We start from the raw sequence: 19453 nt of genomic DNA, 5'->3' as shown, positions 1-19453 counted from the left end.
TCAGATACAATTTCCAACATCACTCACTACACATCCCAACAAGAGAGAGAGAGAGAGAGAGAGGTGGCGATTAAACAAAATGCAAAAGCAGCCAAACAGATAATTTATTTATCTATTTATTTACTCTCGTTTTGCAGTAGAACTCTCGTCCTAGGGGACAAAATCATCTTTAATTTTTTTTTTTTTCTTTTCATTGTTCTTGGCTTTTATATTTTCCCCTCATTCAATATTCTGTTCTTCTTTCCCCATCATATTATATAAAAAGCCACGCAATAAAATAATATGTCCCCCCCTCCATGATTAGACCAAAACATTTCCAATATCCGTCTCATCTGTTAAATGGCCCAAACCACAGAGAAAGGAAAAGTTATGGAAAAATGTATAGAACATAAAATTTGAGAAATATTATTCTTCCAACTCAACTATTTGAATTACGAGCAGGGCAGACACTTATCACAAAGTATATGACAATGTTTACCTTGCCAAATATTTATTTAGAACAGGATAGAATAAAATAGAATGTTGTAAGTACACAATACATAACTTAGAAAATACTCACTCACGTGAAATTTTTAAAGAGTAATACCTTTGTTTCATATGATAGCCTCATAAATATATATATATATATATATATATATAAATGTATATGCCCAGTCATTTGTTTTATGATAACAGTATATTTTTTAAATGTTAGCAAATTTTTTAACAAAAAATAAGCATTCCTAAACGTCCCTTTTGGGAAAAAAAAAAAAATTATTGAATTGAAGACCAGATCACTGGTGACCGAAGGGACAAAAACCCTATCGGGCACCAAGCAACCAATAGCAGCACCTCAACAAATGCCAAATGTGCCAACTACAAAGAAACATGGGATCATATTTATTACAATTAATATGAAACCGACAGGCAGAAAGGTGAAACAGCAAAGAAAGGAGATGACCGATACTTATTGTTTGTTTCCGAAAACAAAGGCTTCCATTCCAAAATCATCACAACAAAGGCTTCCATTCCAAAATCATCATTTACGCATGTAAAACACATTTATTGTAAATTTGTCTACAAAGCTCCAAGCACAAAGGAGTAACTCCCTACATCAATATTAGGTTAGTTCTGAACCACAACAAACCATCAGAATGTATTTATAGGTAGTCACCAAGCACAAAACCAGCCCTCCAGGCTAACGCTCAATTTTTTGCTTAGCACCTTGCTGGGCAATAATACCTGTTGCCTCTGGGTGGGTAATTGATATCAGCTTAGATCTGTACTTTTCTCTGCTGCCACAATCTTCTACCAACTTCTCCTTGATCGAATTTTCAGATGAGGGTTTTGGAGCAAGAAACTTATCAGGCAGAGAATAAGAGATAGCAATGAGCGACTCCCGGGTCACGTCTTCATGAGACTCCTTTCTAGGTGCTTTCTTATCCATCAAATGACAGTCTTTGTTTTTAACACATCACAAAACGACATGACGGATCAGATTTAAGTTTCCATGAAAAATCAAACAAAGAACTTTGGATTTTCTTCCCGATTATAATCACTGGGTAAGGTTTCACTTCAGATAACGTTAAGCCATTTTAACAGATATGTAACTAAGATAATCTCAATATTTAGCAAACAGCCAATTAAGACTTTCTCATCCATGCATTTTGATTGACATATACAGAGGACAAAATTTAGACTGGGTTGGGAACCAGTGACTGCTGACAGATAAGTGGGAAAATTTGGGCACAATTTTGAGATGACTTTAGTAATCAATTGTAAAAGAACTTTCACATAGCTTAATATGGTCATGACCTCCAGCCCATGGCAATTGACTAGTTCCAAGGCAAAGTTTTATGGAGAATTTTGGGTAGTCCTGGACTACCAACTCAACTCGTCTTGTGGTGGTATTGTTCCACTCAAATGTTGACACGTATACCTTGGGCCCCATGCCTTTTGACTAGCTGAGAAAAGAAAGTGGAGGAAGTCAGTTAATAAATGGGCCCAAGGTAAACAGGTCAGCATTAAATGGAACAATACTATCACATGACATGTTGAGTTGGTAGTCTAGGACTACCCAAAATTTTCTCAGTTTCATGTGTCATCCCCCTTTACAACTGCGCACTTCTAGAATAACTGTACACTGCACATTGTAGGGTTTGCTCTCAACCTAAAGTTTGTCTGATCTTTGCTTTGTTGGTGATGAAGAAGATTTCAGCAGCCAACTGAAAGACAATGAGATATCAAGCAATGCTGCAACAGGGGCAGTAGATCATAAAACAGTTCGCAAAAGAGGGATGCTTAAGATCTAATCAATCTATTCGCAAAAGAGGGATGCTTAAGATCTAATCAATCTGTGAACCAGCTTCATAGAAGGCAAACATTTACAATAACCTGCATCATCATGTCCATCTCTATAATGACACTGCCTACAAAAACTTTCAATACTCCAATTAGAAGGAAAAACAAATCCTACAAAAGAACATCCCCCCTTCCCCAACCCACCCCTGGGCCCCAAAACCACCACAAATAAATATATAACAGAAAAAATAATAATAATAACATAAATGAATGATGCCTTTATAAGGCAAAGCCTCAAAGCTAAACCTCATTTGCAGAAAGCAAGGTCAGGCCAAAACATTAGCTGTGGAACCACACCAAAAACCATCCACACAGCTGTAATCCCATGGACCTGCACTCAATGAATGCACTCTCTCTTCTTAGTTATTTATTCATTTATTTATTTTCAATTAAAAAAAAATATTGAGGAAAGAATGTATAAGATGAAGGATAAGATACCCTGCTAAGAAAAAACAAAAGAAAAAAATAAATAGGAAAGGAGAAAAAATCAAAAGCAAAGTACAACAATAAGCCTTGCCAGGTTGGCTCAAATGGTAAAGGTGACTTGTGACTTTGATGACCCCAAGGTCATGGGTTCAATTTCCCCTTGAGAGTTTACCCCGGTGAATTACCAAGAGTGCGTCAATGGGCATGCAGCTTTCACCCCTCCAGGTTTGGTGTCGCATCAATGTCCAAAGTGGCGCGATAGTGACTGGAGTACCCGGGTTATCAAAAAAAAAAGTACAACAATAAAATCAAGCAAATATGTCCATCCAATCTCAATCAAAATCTGAGAAGCAACTTCCACTTAAAACAGCTGGATAAATATGCTGAAAAAAGAAACAAAGAAAACAATTTTGTTACAAAGCAGATGCAAACACAGAGCAACCATCAAAGATACAAGCAATCCTCTCTGACCAAATGGACCAAAACACCACATAGACAGCACACAACCACAGCCTGCCTGCATCCAAATGCCTCCCAAAGCCTCTAAAAAAGTCAACAAAAAGCCTCTAAGACTCACGCATATCTAACATTCAGAGAAGAAATCAAATTACTTGGTCCACAAGCTCCAAACCACATAACAGGAGTATATACGATAAATGTGACTTGTCACTACCATAACACATCAAGAATCAAAGCCTCATGAGGCCTCCTAATCAGCAGCAGATTGTTGGTTTTAACTCTATTATGGACGGTCAAGCAAACAAAAGACTTGACATTTGAAGGACTCTTTAGCTTTCCAAGTAAAACAAGAAGGGAAGTGGCAGAGGAAAGAATTCATTGATGATAGAAGTATTTACAAGAAAATAGCCCTGAACCATCCAAAATCCAGATACTGAAATCTAGAAGAAAAACCGTCCCACAAACTAAGAAGCAAAGAAAGCTCACTGCCTCCATTCATTACAGTTCCTGTAAAAATGAAAATCTCAAGTAATTCCCATCAAGAACCCCAAGAAAGAGGAAATAGACACATTATGAAGAGGGATGAGGTGAAAAGGAGAAGGAAACACAATAAAAGAACATTGCTACCCTAAAACCATAAATCCTCCCAAAACTGAACTTGATAACCATCTCATGGAAAGAATAGCGATCAGATTTGTGAAATGAATTTTCACAGGCTCATGTGATTAATGCTTATTCCAATATTTTCCATAAAATTTTAAATAAAAAAAAAAAAACATGGGAATTCCAACATTCGCATACAACCCATTATCCCATGAGTCAAATTTACTTTTCATCACCTTACATCAAAAGAAAGTTAATCTATAAGGAAAAAAAAAATGCTCTGACCAGTTTTCCACAAAAGCAACATTCTTATGCACTAATTACCAAGACCCACCCCTTCTCACCTTAAACCTACAAACAACCACTCAATTCAGCACATGATACCTCCTCCCACCAACATCTTACCAAAGAAATTCTATCATGTGCTCCAAATCTCCAACTGTTACTCCAATAGGAATCTTAAACAAGGAATAACAAGAAGCTGAAGCCTGAATAAGAGTAATATGCCAACCCATAGGAAAAAAAGCCCTGCTAACTATATATGTTTAGATACCTTAGCAATGGCTATATCCTAAAAATGAAACGACAGAGGATTCCTACACCAAGGTACCCCTAAATAAGTCTTAGGCAAATGAAAAACCCCACAACCTACTAGAGAAGCCAAACTAAACGATACATCTAAACTCAAGCTAATAGCACCTAAACTACTCTTCCTTATATTGATTGCTAAACCCAAAACCATCTAAAAAACATGCAAAAGGATAAGAATATTACATTATAAACAATCAAGAGACAAGAAGAAGATGGTGTCATTTTGCGAGAGCAAGACAACATCATTCCTATGAACCCTACCCATTGTAAGATCCTGTCTTTGCCCCTGTAAGGTGAACCTTCATTACTGACTAATTCAGAAGAATAGGATCAAAGGTTGTGTTTAATTAATTAGTTGATTGTGTGTGTTTAGTCTAATGGATTATGTGTATTTGGGGGTTAGTTAGTAATAATTGTGTAATTTAGGAGTTGGTTTGTAATTTCACGTATTTTTCAGGAATAAATGTGTAATTTTTGTATTATGATTTCTTATAAATAGTGTGTGAAAACCATGAAAGAAGTCGTTATTGATGAATTTGAAGTTGTAGTGAACGTCTGTTTTTCCACACCATTCTTCCATTTTCAATCCTCCATTTTCCCCTCTTGCCCTTCTCTTTCTTCTTCTTCCTACTCTCTTCTTTTTTCTTTATCCTTCTGTTCTTCTCTGTTATGTCTCTAACTCTCTGCTGCTTCTAATTTCTGTCTAATCTGTTGCTCCCTCTCTTTCCTTCTCCCTTTTTCTTTTTCTTCTCCTTCTTGTCATCTTCCCTTTCTTTATTTCCCTTATTTCTTTCTCTCTATTTCTCATCTTATTTTAACTTCCAGCCCCTTATCTCCATCTGCAGCATTCCAATTTGTTCTGAATCCTCAAAACAACTTCTCTTCTCCATCTCTGATTTTCTTCTTCTTCTTCTTCTTTTACTCTGCTTTCCTTCTTCCCTTCCCCTCTGTTCTATTTTTTCTCTTCTCTGTGGTGTTTCTATTTCCTATTCTGCAATTAATTTCTGTCCTCAAGTGCTGCAATCATTCTTCTCCTCATTCTTCCATTCATAACCTTGCCTATCTGTCAATCTCTCCTCTCATCCACAGATATTCCATTTCCGGACTTGTAAGAAAATTGTTCCAACCACGAGAATTTGGGTTTTTCCCTGATACTTGGTCTGTAGCATGAAACTCTAATTGCAGACAAGATACTTTGCAAGCAAGCACAATGTTTGATATGAAACCTGTATGCGAATGGGATGTTACATACAAGGATTTCTCCTCTTACATGGCTCAAATAGTCAAAAAGATTCTGACCTCACGAGAAAAGTTGTTTCCTATCCTCCACAAGACTACAAAGTTGCATAATCAAGGTGTGACCACCATCAATCAAATCCTCCCTGCATCAACTCCCCCCATCCATCCCAAGGCAATACTTCACTTCCTCCAACTGACTCCACCCTAAGTAGGAATGAGATTTGGAGACAGAGACAATTACTATGACTCAAGAAGTCTCCTTTGACCAAAACCCCTCCATGGTTTTCAAATGCCTATCCTAAAGAGATCAACCCTACCACATCCACTATCCCCACCTCACTCCTACAAAGCCAACCTACTCAATTCATCTCACATAGTCCACTAAATCACACACACGTGCCACCAACCAGTGCAACCACCAACTTCAGTCCTTACATTACTAAAGAGGAGTTTGACAAATCCTTGAGCAAAAGCAACCAAAAAAAAATTCCTTTTTCTACATTGGATTTCAAATTTCCCTACACAACCCAAGTTGCCATCAAAATCCAATCCCAAATCTATGTAAGCCTAAGTTTGAACCCTTCAATGGCCAGGCTAACAATGCAAAGGAACATCTTACGAAGTTCAAGAAGATATATGAGTGGGCTACATGATGAGCTAAAAGTCAAAATATTTCTTTCAGTCATTGATTGAGAAGGCCATACTTGGTATGCCAATCTCAAACCTGGGTTGTGAAATCTTGTGCACAGATGTGCCACCACTTTTATGAAAATGCCTTTCAAAATTAGGAGAAAGTGATGCTAGAGGATGTGGGGAAAACAAATCAAAGATTTAGCGAGGACCTTATGGATTATGTTGAACACTTCGAGAAAGAGTTATGGATATCCAAGACAGCGTTAAGGGAAAAAGTTGGCAAAAATCTTCATCCAAGGAATGTTCATTGAATATGGATTCCATCTAAAAAAAAACCCGATCTAATATCATTAGCCACTTTGGCAGAGTAAAATTTCTATTCAAAAACAGAAGAATGACAAACCCTATCTTGGAGGAGCAGTGCTGTGCAAGTGTGAATTCCAACTAAAGGGAGGATTCCTAGTTCAATAAAAGGTCCAGGAATAATAGTTTAAACGCAAACCCAACCCTCCCCTTTTTCCTTGTGTTATAAACAACATGAAATTTCTCCTTGATGATGGATTCATTATGGGGCTGTTTAGGGCATTATGTTTGCCTGTGACCGCTTGTCTCATACGCTTGGGATGGGTTTCCATCATATAAATACTAATGTAGGTTAATTTTCCAGTAGTAGTTTCTCCCTATGCTTAAAAAGACAGTATGACTCCTTAGTCACTTTGATATTTCCTAGTGCCAGAATGAGAATAGCACAGAAAGCTCTTTAGGGGAGGGTAAGTGTTCATCAACTTGAAAAACTCACTAGTTATTGTCAATGTGTTTAACCTACTTGCCTCCCTCGCTAGACACACAATGTTAACGAAAGTGTAGTTAATAAATTACGTTGCTTCAATGTTTACTGCTTAAAGTGTCACTGCTTTTATTACTTGCTTACTGCTTCCGCTTATGTTTGATTGAATGACATTGAAAGTGTTTTGTGGGTGAATTGTGGTAAACAATAGGCTGGCTAGTTAAATGAGAGTGCTTTAGCTAGCGCCGCACGGTCCATTCACAAAGGTGTGAAATATTTGGCCCGTGACACCTGGCTTAAGAGCTCGATTAGTTACTACGTGAATTCAGTTGCCTTCGTTGTGGGATTGGTAATGCTTTGGTAAATGACCATGCCGCCAACCAATGCTGAGAGAATTAGTGTACTGGAAGCACAGGCTGAGACGATAGCCAACAATGTGGCCCTAGAGATGGCACGACTAACGGAACATGTTGATAAAGTGGTGGGATCAAAAAAGCATCAACAAAGTTTGATAAGTAAAATGTCAAAGGACTTTCACCATACTGTGGAAACCTTGCAAGCTCAGATAGCTTATTTGAGTGCAAAGGTGAATTTGGTGGTTCTTGCTATGAAAAACTCGCTCCGAGATTTAGCAAGACCAAGGTACCAGAACCCAAGACGTATGGGGGTACCCATAATGCCAAGGAGTTAGAGAACTTCTTGTTTGACATGGAGCAATACTTTCGCACTTTGAGGACGAACTCATAACAGGTGAAAGTGAATACTGCAACTATGTACTTGGTTGGTGACACCAAACTGTGGTGGCATACTAAGTACAATGAAATTAAAAATGGATGTTGTGTTATGGATTGTTGGGTAGACTTGAAGAGAGAGCTCAAGGCCCAATTCTTTCCTAAGAATGTGAGTACAATGCTAGGAAGAAGCTGAAAGACCTCAAGCATATTGGGTCAATCAGGTTATATGTGAAACAATTTTCTGCTTTGATGTTGGATATCAGAGACATATCGGAAAAGGATAAGCTATTCTATTTTCTTGAGGGGTTGAAACCGTGGGCAAGAACAGAACTTCATAGGCAAAGATTTCAAGACTTGTTTACCACATAAGCTGCCACGGAACGCTTGACTGACTACGTTGGTGATAATACCGCCTCGTCAAAAGAGTTTGGCGTAAGGGGAAACAACTGAAAGTCTTTCAAGAAGGGCAAACCCAAAAGTGGGGAGTCAATTAAAGGCATCAACTTCAGAGCTTCATTGTCTCAAGGGTTCAACACCCAATGTAAAGAGTAGAATTTCATGCTACTTGTGTCGAGGCCCTCACAGAGTTGTTGAGTGCCCTCACAAGGAATCGCTCAATGCCTTACAAGCTTCCACTGTGGAGCAAGTAGTGAAAAGTGATGGGGAAGCGGAAGATACCCCTAGGACAGGAGCAATGCGGCTAGTGAACGCATTGAAAAAGCAAATGAAAGCACTGAAAGTTACACAAGTGAAAGGATTGGTGTTTGTGGACTTAAGGATCAATGGGAAGAGTACCCGAGCTATGGTGGATACCGAGGCTACCCATAATTTTATTTCATAGGCAAAAGCAAGGAGACTCACTTATCCTTAGAGAAGGATACATGACGCATGAAAGCAATGAATTCTGTAGCCCAGCCTACTCTGGGAATAGCCAAGCAAGTGACTGTGAAGCTTGGACAATGGGCAAGTCATGCAAATTTCACAGCGGTGCCATCGGATGACTTCCAAGTCATTTTGGGAATGGAATTACTGAGGGAGACTAAGGAAGTGTTGATGCCTTTTGCTGGTTCTCTATGTCTAATGGGAGATCACCCTTGCATTGTGCGAGCCGTTGCAAAGAAAGGAGACGATGAGAAGTTCCTTTCGGCCATGCGACTCAAGAAAGGGTTGAGAAAGGGTGAGCAGACATATCTAGCCACGGTGGTGGTAGATGAAAAAGTAGGCCAAGATCTGGTGCCTATGACCATCAAAGTTGTGTTGGATGAGTACAAGGAGGTGATGCTGAATAAGCTGCCTCATAACTTGCCTCCACCTGATGAGTTGTTGGAAGCGGGATATATTCACCCTTCCAAAGCACCGTTTGAAGCACCAACGTTGTTTTAGAGTGAACATGATGAGAGCATGCAGATGCGTGTAAACTACCGTGCGCTCAACAAGGTGACAGTGCACAACAAGTATCCCATTTCATTGATTGCCAATCTGTTGAATCAGCTAAGTCATACCAAGTACTTCACTAAACTTGGCTTGAGATCAGGCTACTATCAGCTGAGAATTGCTTATGGGGATGAGCCAAAGACAACTTGTGTGGCACAGTATAGGGGTATGAATTCTTGGTGATGCTAGGTATTTCGTGAGTACCTCGACAAGTTTGTCGTGGTGTACCTGGATGATATTTTTATCTACAATTCCACTCTGCAGAAACACAAAGAGCATCTACAGAAGATATTCGACAACCTGAAGGGGAACAGTCTATATGTGAAGAAAGATAAGTGCTCTTTCGCTCAGCAAGGCATCAAATTCCTTGGTCATGTGATTGAGCAAGGTCATATCAGGATGGATATGGAGAAGGTAAAGGCAATTCAAGAATGGAAGATCTCAACGACAATGAAGGAGTTGTGTTCCTTTCTCGGCCTTGCCCACTATTACAAGAAGTTTATAAAGGAGTACTCGCGGAAAACTGCTCCTATGACAGAACAACTAAAGAAGGGTCAGGGGTGGAACTAGACAGAGAAGTGTCAGGGAGCCTTTGACGACTTGAAGGATGTCATGATGAGATATCAGGTACTTGCTCTTCCAGATGTCATGAAACCCTTCGAGGTGCAAACAGATGCATCAAACTTCGCCTTTGGAGGAGTCTTGTTACAGGAGGGACATCCTGTTGTGTACGAGAGCTATAAGCTTAGTGAAGGAGAGCAGAAGCACACAGCTCAAGAGAAGGAGATTGTAGCGGTGATAAATTGTCTTCGCGTGTAGTGACATTACTTACTTGGGTCAAAGTTTGTGGTGAAAACGGATAACTCAGGCGTTAGCCACCTCTTCACACAGTCGAAGTTGACACCCAAGCAAGGCCGATGGCAGGAATACTTGGCAAAATTTGATTTCTCTTTTGAGCATAAGGCGGGGCGCCTGAACCAAGTTGCTAATGCACTGAGTAGTAAGGCCGAGCTGGTGACCTTGCAAATGGTAACACACCTAACTGTGAACACTGTTACCACAATGATGCGGGAGAGCATCAAAGAGAACTTAGCCAAAGATTCAATTGCGCAAAACCTTATGAAGCAGGCCAAAGAGGGGAAAGCACATCAACTCTAGATGGAAGACAGATTGCTGATGACCCATGGTAGCCGACTCTTTGTGCTACAAGCTGGAGATCTAAGGAAGACACTATTGAGAAAGTGTCATGATACCACATGAGCTTAACATCCATGATGGCAGAGCACTTTGGCCTTACTGAAGCAGAGGTATTATTGGTCGCACATGCGTGATGATGTGGTTGATTATGCCAGAACTTGTAACACCTGCCAACAAGACAAGGTGGAGTAGAAGAAGATTGCAGGGCTGCTGGAGCACTTACCGATATCATCCAAACCGTGGGAAAGTGTCTCACTCAACTTCATCACCAACCTACCCAGTGTGGGAGATACAGGATCTATACTTGTGGTTATAGACAGGTTTTCAAAGTATGATACATTTATATCAGCACCAAAGTATTGTTCGGAAGAAAAGACGACACAATTGTTCTTCAAGAATATAGTGAAGTATTGAGGTGTTCGCCAAGATATTGTTAGGAACCGGGACTCAAGATTCACCGGTAACTTCTAGATAGAACTTTTCAGAATCTTCGGTTCACAATTTGGCATCTCTTTGAGCTATCATTCACAAACAAATGGGCAGATGGAGAGATTCAATAGGCTACTAGAAGAGTACTTGCGCCATTTCGTCAACGCCAACCAGTAGAATTGGGTGCAACTATTTGATGTGACTTGGTTTTGTTTCAATGCCCAAAGGAGCTCAACAACCAACAATAGCCCTTTTGAGCTTGTTACAGGCCAACAGTCGTTGTTAACTCACACAATGGACGAGTCGTACAGAGGAAAGAGTCCTAGGACGTACATCTTCACCAAAGAATGGAGACTGAATGTAGAGATTGCTCCAGCCTATCTGGAGAAAGCTTCTAAGTGGATGAAGAAGTGGGCAGATCGGGGGAGAAGACTGCAGCACTTCAACGTAGATGACTTGGTGCTTGTTAAGCTCAATTTTGAACTGATCAAGTCACTACAAGGATGAGATAGAGGACTACTTCACAAATATAAAGGATTAGTCCCCATCTTGGCTAAAGTCGGGAAGGCCTTTTACAGAATTGACCCTCCGGCTTGAATGAAAGTGCATCCTGTGTTTCACGTCAACTACCTTAAGCCGTTAAATGCCGACACTAAAGATTCGAGCAAAAGTCAGTCAACCAGGGCCAAATTAAAGACAGTGCAACCTAACAGACGTGAAGTTGAAAAAATCCTTGCAAACACAAATTTCACATTCTCAAAGAAAAAACGGTAGGAGTTCTTAGTGGAAAGACCTTGGTGACAAAGAAATCAATTGGGTTTCTACAGAAGATATGCAACCATTCGTGGACAAAATAGAAGTGTACCTAGCATCAAAATCTACAAGGGCGTCGACCACATAAGTGGGGGAGTGTCACGAGCCAAGCTTCTTCAGGTAATTATGCTTGTCTGTGACCACTTGTCTCGTACATTTGGGATGGGTTTCCTTCATGTAAATACTAGTGTAGGTTCATTTTCTAGTAGTAGTTTCTCCCTATGCCAAAAACGACAGTATGATTCCTTGGTCACTTTGATTTTTCCTAGTGTCAAAAAGAGAATAGCACAGAAAGCTCTTTCAGGGAGGGTCAATGTTCATCAACTTATAAAACAACGTGTTCAGTCTACTTGCCTCCTTAGCTAGACACACAATTTTAATATAGGTGTTGTTAATGAATTACGTTACTTCAATGTTTACTGCTTAAAGTGCCACTACTTTCATTACTTGCTTACTGCTTTCTCTTATGTTTGATTGAATGACAATGAAAGTGTTTTGTCAGAGAATTGTGGTAAACGATAGACTAGCTAGTTAAACGAGAAGGCTTTAGCTAGCGCCGCACGGTCTATTCACAAAGGTGTAAAATATTCGGCCCATGACACCTAGCACCTATCTTCACCACTCAGAAACTTTGTCATTACCTCCTTGCCCATAAGTTGTTGCAACTTGCTAAGTCTAATTCAATTAAATTTCTTCTCACCAAACTAGGCTCCATCCACAAGAATATTAAAGTGCTTATTATTGCTAATGTAATACGCCATTACCATCATCCGCTGAGGCAACCAAATCTCAAGCTCTTCTAAATCTTCACACTCAATTTCTCTCTTAGCATGATGAAGTCATATAAGCCATTATTCCTAGTGATCAAGTTCTACAATGAAAATCTCCTCATATTAGCTGCAAGTGAGTTGTAAAGTTTATACTTTGATAGCTCTTCAACATCTTCAAGATGAGGTGGCGGGATAGTATAGTACAACGTCTAGAGTACGTATCCCTCGGTTCAGGTCGAGAACTTATCTCCCTGATATTGGGTCGAGGAGTTGAGAATTTACCTCCTTGGCTCTAGGTTGAGGATTGTCCTCCCTATCATACATGATTTAAAACTTGATGGCCCTTTAACATCCGTGGAAGGAGGTGCTAAAATAGTATTTAAACTCTTGGGTCTAGAGGATATCACCTTAGTTTTGGTCAAAAACTTATCTCCCTGATCCTAGGGTCAAGAAACACAATCCTTGGAGTTAGCTTGAGAACCTACCTCAGTATCCCTGATTCTAGGTTGAGGATCATCCTTCTTGACATCCACAAAAATTACTTTAATGGCTCTTTAACATCATCGAGAGGAGGTGCTAGAATAATACTTATACTCCTAGGTCCAGAGGATGTATCCCTAAGGTTGGGTCGAGAACTTATCTCCCTAATACCAAGTCAAGAAACACACTCTCTGGAGCTAGGTTAAGGACTTACCTCCCTAGTTCTAAGTTAAAGATCATCCTCCTTGGCATTCATAATTTTTACTTTATTGTCTTTTTAACATCCTCAAGAAGAGGTGCCCAAACAATACTTTTACCCGATGTATAGATGCAATAATTATACCCCAACAACTTATCTCCTAAAGCTAAGTTCAAAACCCACCCTCCTTCGTTCTAGGTCAAGGATCACCCTCCTTGACATTCACAATTTTTACTTTGATGGCTTTTTAACATCCTCTAGAGGATGTGCCAAAATAGCACTTGTATCCTAAGGCCCAGAGGATGTCCCCTTAGGATTAGGTCAAGAACTTATCTCCTTGATCCTAGGTTGAGAACACTCATTGGAGCCAAGTTGGGAACCCACCTCCTGGTTCTAGGTCAAGGATCATCCTTCCTAGGATCCATAATTTTTAACTTTGATGAATCTTTAACATCCTCAAGAGGAGGTGTCAAAATAGCATGTATACCCCTCCCCCCAATCTAGGTGATGTCTCCCTAACATCCAGTGGAGAATTTATCTCAGTAATCCTTTCTAGCATACACAATTGATACTTCAATAACTCTTCAACATCTTCAGAAGGAGGTGTCAAAATATTACTTACGACCCTAACTCCGAAGGATGTCTCCCCAACTATTGACAACTATATGAAAGAACCTAGAATTAAAATCCCCTTAACCCATTTAAATCCAACCTTCCACCACTCACATATACCTTACATCACCAAATACCTCCACATTCCACTTCTTTCAAGCATTTTTTATTTCAACTTCATCATAAACCTAAATCCCTTCCACCCTTCAAAGTTACAATTTCTCCAATTCTACTCAAAAGAGTATTGGAAGAAGGATGAGTAAGCCACATATTTTAAAAACAAATCAAAGAATAGTAGACCAAAGAAAAGAGAAAAAAAGAAGAGTATTTTTTTCAATCTCTCTCATTTGTTTCACATTTTCACATAAAGAGGAGAGAAGAGAAAAGAAGTGGAGGTGAAAAAATGAAACGTAGTCACTTTTTATATCCCCCAAATTGAAGAAAAATATAGAGAAAGTACCCATAAAGACTAAAACATCCTTACACAATTTTACCCAAAAAAAAAAAAAGTGGCATTTCGGGGTGTATTCTCGTAAATGATAAAACCTTTGTTTTCTTTTACCATGTTTCCCTCCTCTCTTTCTCATTAAACCAAATAATATGGAAAAAAAAACCACTTAGAAGTTTCTTTTCTCTTCTCCTTAACAAAACAGACTGTTAAAGATCTCCAGTCAAAACTCATGGCTTAGTCTACTTCGTATTCCAACTCTTACATACTTGAGCATGGCATATGATTGTTCGTATAACTATTTGCAAATTTGACATACAGGTTTATCTTTAATCCTACCGCACATCTTTGAACCTGTGCAAGTTAATACCAATCAACTTCGCCAGAAAAAGAAAAAGAAAAAACACAAAAACAACTCAGCTCACAACACCTTCTACATCACCAGACCAGAACTTTAGACTACAAAAGAAATTCAGCAATCGTTCTTCACTCGATTTGGGTAGTCAAACACTCCCAGATCTGATACGGAAGCGTCTTTTTACCAGTTTTCGGGATTTAAACAAGAAGTAAAAGATTTAAAGCTTGGATCGAAACCTTGGACTGAAGAAGAAGAAGAAGGGAAAGAGAAAGCTACCTATCTCAACGGCAGCACGGATCAGCGACCGAGCCTTCTCCTTCACCTTCTCCTTCACCCTCTCCTACTCCTCCTCTGGTCTACTTCGACGCCTTCGTCGTCACAGTCTCCCTCAATTCAAAAACTCTTCGTCTTCTTTTTTCCTTTTATATTTTTTTATTTGCTTCGATTTGTTTCCAAACGATAACAACTACAGCAAAGAAAATAAATAAATAAATAAATATATATAATTTTTTGAACTTTTAAATTTATTTTATAATTAATTCTGAGTGCTTAACAGCACAAAGACAGCGACCGGCGCATGCTGTTTTCATTTCTTACCATAACTAAATTTGTCTTCTTTTTTCTTTTTCTTTTTTAATGAATATCAATGAATTTGCTAACATGTTTTTTATCCTCAAATAATTCATAATTAATTAGAGGGGATAAATTAGTATCCCAAAATCTATTATATTTAATGTTACAAGGATAATTTGGATAAGGAGGGCTATTAATATTTTTATAATGTCCTTTAATTATTTTTAATATATTATTTATATAAGTCTTTTAATTATTTTTAAAATGATAAATGATATTTTTTAATATATTATTTTTATAACGCCTTTTAATTATTCTTATAAAACAAATATTTTTATAATATTATAAAAGTCAATAATATGACCAAAATATGTACACAATGTTGAAAAATAATATTTTGTTTTAAACATATTATTTTCATAATATCTTTTAATTATTAATTGTGCACAATGTTGAAAAATAATATTATAAAAGTCAATAATATGACAAAATATTGTATGTTGTCTGAAAATTTAATTATTTATTACTTGTTTTATTTTTATTTTTTTGGAGGAAAATATGTGATTATATTATTTTTTTACTTAAAATTTATTAAGCTTTATAGTTTGTGCTTTTCTTCCATTCATCAATATGTATAGTACATTAACCTAACTTTTTCCAATTAATTAATGAGATTAAAATATATTTATTTTTCTTAAATCATTCATTCCATTCTTTTTCTCAGTTGTATAGAGATTCAAATCAAGCTTAAACTAGACAATAGGAAGTAGATTATCTCTCATACCTCTTTTTATCTTTGTTATATTCAAATCAAAAACCTCTCATATAGAAATCTCAAGTTTTAACCACTAGAAAGTCTTGTAGGAAACTTTCAAATAACTCTTGCATAATTATACGCACGCTGTGACAGATTCGATCATGCCCAAAGGGGCACTTTTAGAAAATACAGTGCATCATATATTAAAAATATAATTGTGCGCCTATTAAAATCATAAAATAATTGGGTTGTACTAACAATATTAATTGAAATAAAGTAAAAAGTTATTTTTTAGTTTAGTGACACCAAAAATCTTCAAATTATTTAAATTAAGGGACGCCCAATTGTTTGATATCTTTTGGGCTCCTACATTATATATTAAAGGCTTCAAATTTAAGTTTTGAAAACTTTTAACTTTTGCTTTGCATATTTTTGTATTTCTTTTCCTTCTATGCAAGCACATACACATTGCCTTTGCTCAACAAAATTCTATGAACACCACTGCGCTCCCTCTCTCTCTCTCTCTCTCACACACACACACGCACACAACCAACTAAGAAAGATAATATTACGTATCCCACATAACTAAGTACAAATAAGGGTAGCAAAACGGGTCAAAACCCAACAGGTGACCCATGACCTGCCCATTTAAAATGGGTTCAGGTTTTATACAAGTCGATTCGTTTATAAACAGGTTAACTTGAGTTCATGTAGGGTCACCCGACGGGCCCTATTAGCTACACCCCTTACACATAAAACCCTAATCCACATTTCCACTCTTCCAGAATCCAGTCCTCTTGCACTTAGGGATGACAAAACGAGTCAAAACTCGACATGTGACCCGTGACCTACCTGTTTAAATTGGGTTTGGGTTTAATACAATCTGACCTGTTTATAAATGAGTCAACTTGGACCGAACCCGTTTATTAAATGGGTTAGCCAAGTTCGAGTCGGGTCACGCATCAAGTGACCTGTTTATAGCCCTACCCATTAAGTATACCCATAAGTCATAACCCATCCACCACTGACTCAGCACTCTACTATGGTCAATGAGCAAGGTGTTCGGCGACAAGATCTAAATTGCAAGGGAGACACGGATGCAAGCCGAGCACATGCAGCCTATGAACCAATGCTACGCACGACCAGTTCTCTCTTTCTTCATCCCCCTGCTTTTTCTTCCTCTTTTTCATGGTAGTCGGCGGGGGAGGAGTGCTCCTCTTCTTCTCGGATTAGCCGTCGTCCTTCGTTGTTTTGATCTCTTGCGAGGATTCTAGAGCTGTTCTGCGCCTAGTCAGAGGCATTTTCAAGCGTAGATCAATCCTTAGTTGTTTTGATCTCTCGCTTGAATTTTGGAGTTGTTATGCACCTGGTTAGAGGCATTTTCAGGGGTGTAGATCGCTTCTTCTTCTTCTTCCTAACCGAGAGAGAGAGAGAGAGAGAGAGAGAGATTTGTTCATGTAATTACATTTCTTTAAAATTTTAAAACAAATAAATTATATTTTTTAAACGGGTAACCCGTGATCCGCCCGTTTATTAAACGAATAAACAGGCGGGTTAGGGTTTACATGACCCATTTAATTGCAACTCGTTTACGACCCGACCTACTTATGACCCAACCTATTTACGACTCGCTCGGACCCGACCCATGAACCCGTTTTGCCACTCCTACTTGCACTCCATTGCCATGCGCCCTTGGCCCTTGCTTAGTGTTGTTGCCAAACACGTTGTGGGATGGCACGGGTCATTTAACCAATCGCCTTTAATGTCTAATGGTCGTTTGCCTAGCACGCGTGTGGTCACCTCTCTCCCAATCTTGCGGTCGCAATTCTTCTTCTTCTTCAAATTGATTTTGATTTAAGGTTTTAAATCCCCACGATTTAAAAATCTAATTTTGATTTCAACCCCTTCTTCTCTTCTCTAAAACAGAGAGAGAGCTATTAGAGGTTGGGGGGGGGGAGTGGGGACTGCTGCGCATGGGAGGGGGGGGTATGGAGAGATGAAGGAGTGAGGAGAGAGGAGCAGGGGAGCGAAGAAGAGTATGAGAGAGGGTGTGAGGAGAGGGAAGAGAGAGAGAGAATAGAGGAGAGGAGGAGTACGAGGAGGAGAGAGAGGGGGTGTGAGAGGACGAGAGGGGAGGATAGGAATAGAGACGGCGGACGGAGGGGGGGATGCCGAGGTGCGAGCGAGGAGAGGGAGGGAGAGAGACGAGGAGTAGGGCGGAGGAAGAGTGTTGTGAGAGGGTGGGAGGAGAGAGGGGTTAGAGAGAGAGTGAGGGGGGAGATCGGAGAGGAGAGCTCCGGAGAGAGGAGGCGGGAGACCGAGAGAGGCGTGAGAAAGAGAGAGAGGGATGAAGAGAGAGAGAGAGGGATGTTTTTAATTATTGCTTTAAAATTTATAAAATAAATAAATATTTTTTAACCGGTGACTCGTTGATTGACCTGACCGGTTACGAACCTGTCCAGACCTGGCCTTTGCTTTGAACTCATTTGAAACACTACCGAAAGTACAAACGTATATCATCTACACCTTTTTACATTTCATTTGTAAATGGAAGATGGTCAAGGTTATAGCAGACCACAACAACCCCCCTTCTATTCAAAATCTACTAACGTCCTTTCTAAAATTAGGGAGAATCCTTCGTAGGGAGGATGTGACCTGGACCTTTACGAAGGGGGTAAGAGAGAATCATGAGTGAAAAAAAGTTCAGTTCGTCCTTTTTAATATCTAGAAACCTACTATATAGTTAAGTAAATCTAAAAACATTAAGCAATATGATGTATGCTAGAGACTTTAAAGTATTTTCTCCTGGTCATTTATTTAGACATTTAAAAGGTCATTATTATAGTTCTAATTTACTTTATAAACTTTTAACAAATATAAAGTTACTGTTTTTTATGTAATGGTTGTTCTTTCCCTCTTGCTAGGTTATCATTTAACAAATATGATTGTTAAATTTTAGTTTGTCCTAACATAGTATTTTCTCTTTTTCCTAAAAAAATACCCATGATGGTGCATGTAATTAAGTGAGAGCAAGATCATAAGACTCTAAAGGCTTGCCCTCTAAGTGGAAAACAAAAGCTGTAAAGGGAAAAGTGTTAGAGCAGTTATATGGTGTCATGAAAGCGGCCTTGCTAAACAGTCTATGTCTTTGGCACTTCAGAAATAAGTGTAAATTGACCAAAGTTTAAACACTCCAATTGGTCCTATCATAAATTATCTTGACAAACATGTGTATTCGAATTCTGTATTGATAAATTTTATGGACGTCCATTCAGTTAGGTTTTGGGCCCCTCTATGAATCTATTTATGTTCAATGGTGCTCTTATGAGGGATAACTTATCTTGATGGCTTTGTGAGGACCCGGAGGAGCTATGAATGGGACTTGATAAACATGGGTGAAACACCGACTTGACCCAAACGGCTTAAGTCTATTGGGTATCGGGCCCAACCATTGTATATAAACACCCAATCATTTCACGTAATTTTCCAATGGTAGGATAAGCTTGACAAGTGGGAATTCTCAAACAATCTCCTACTCACTTGTGAGTTCAAACTACTCCCCCCCCGTAAA

The 19453-nt window shown here is 38.8% G+C and overlaps 1 long non-coding RNA gene across 1 annotated transcript; it reads right to left on the bottom strand.

Moving 5' to 3' along the window:
• Positions 1-1021: 1021 nt before the first annotated feature.
• Positions 1022-15043, bottom strand: LOC131166138 (uncharacterized). The gene is made up of 2 exons (XR_009139740.1): positions 14829-15043; positions 1022-1437 (listed from the first exon to the last, which is right to left on the bottom strand). It is a non-coding gene; the product is annotated as an uncharacterized LOC131166138 (long non-coding RNA).
• Between the last annotated feature and the right edge of the window lie 4410 nt (positions 15044-19453).

The sequence above is a fragment of the Malania oleifera genome, chromosome 10 (genome assembly GCF_029873635.1).
Source record: "Malania oleifera isolate guangnan ecotype guangnan chromosome 10, ASM2987363v1, whole genome shotgun sequence".
Taxonomy (NCBI): domain Eukaryota; kingdom Viridiplantae; phylum Streptophyta; class Magnoliopsida; order Santalales; family Ximeniaceae; genus Malania; species Malania oleifera.
This window is presented reverse-complemented; position numbering and strand designations above follow the sequence as displayed.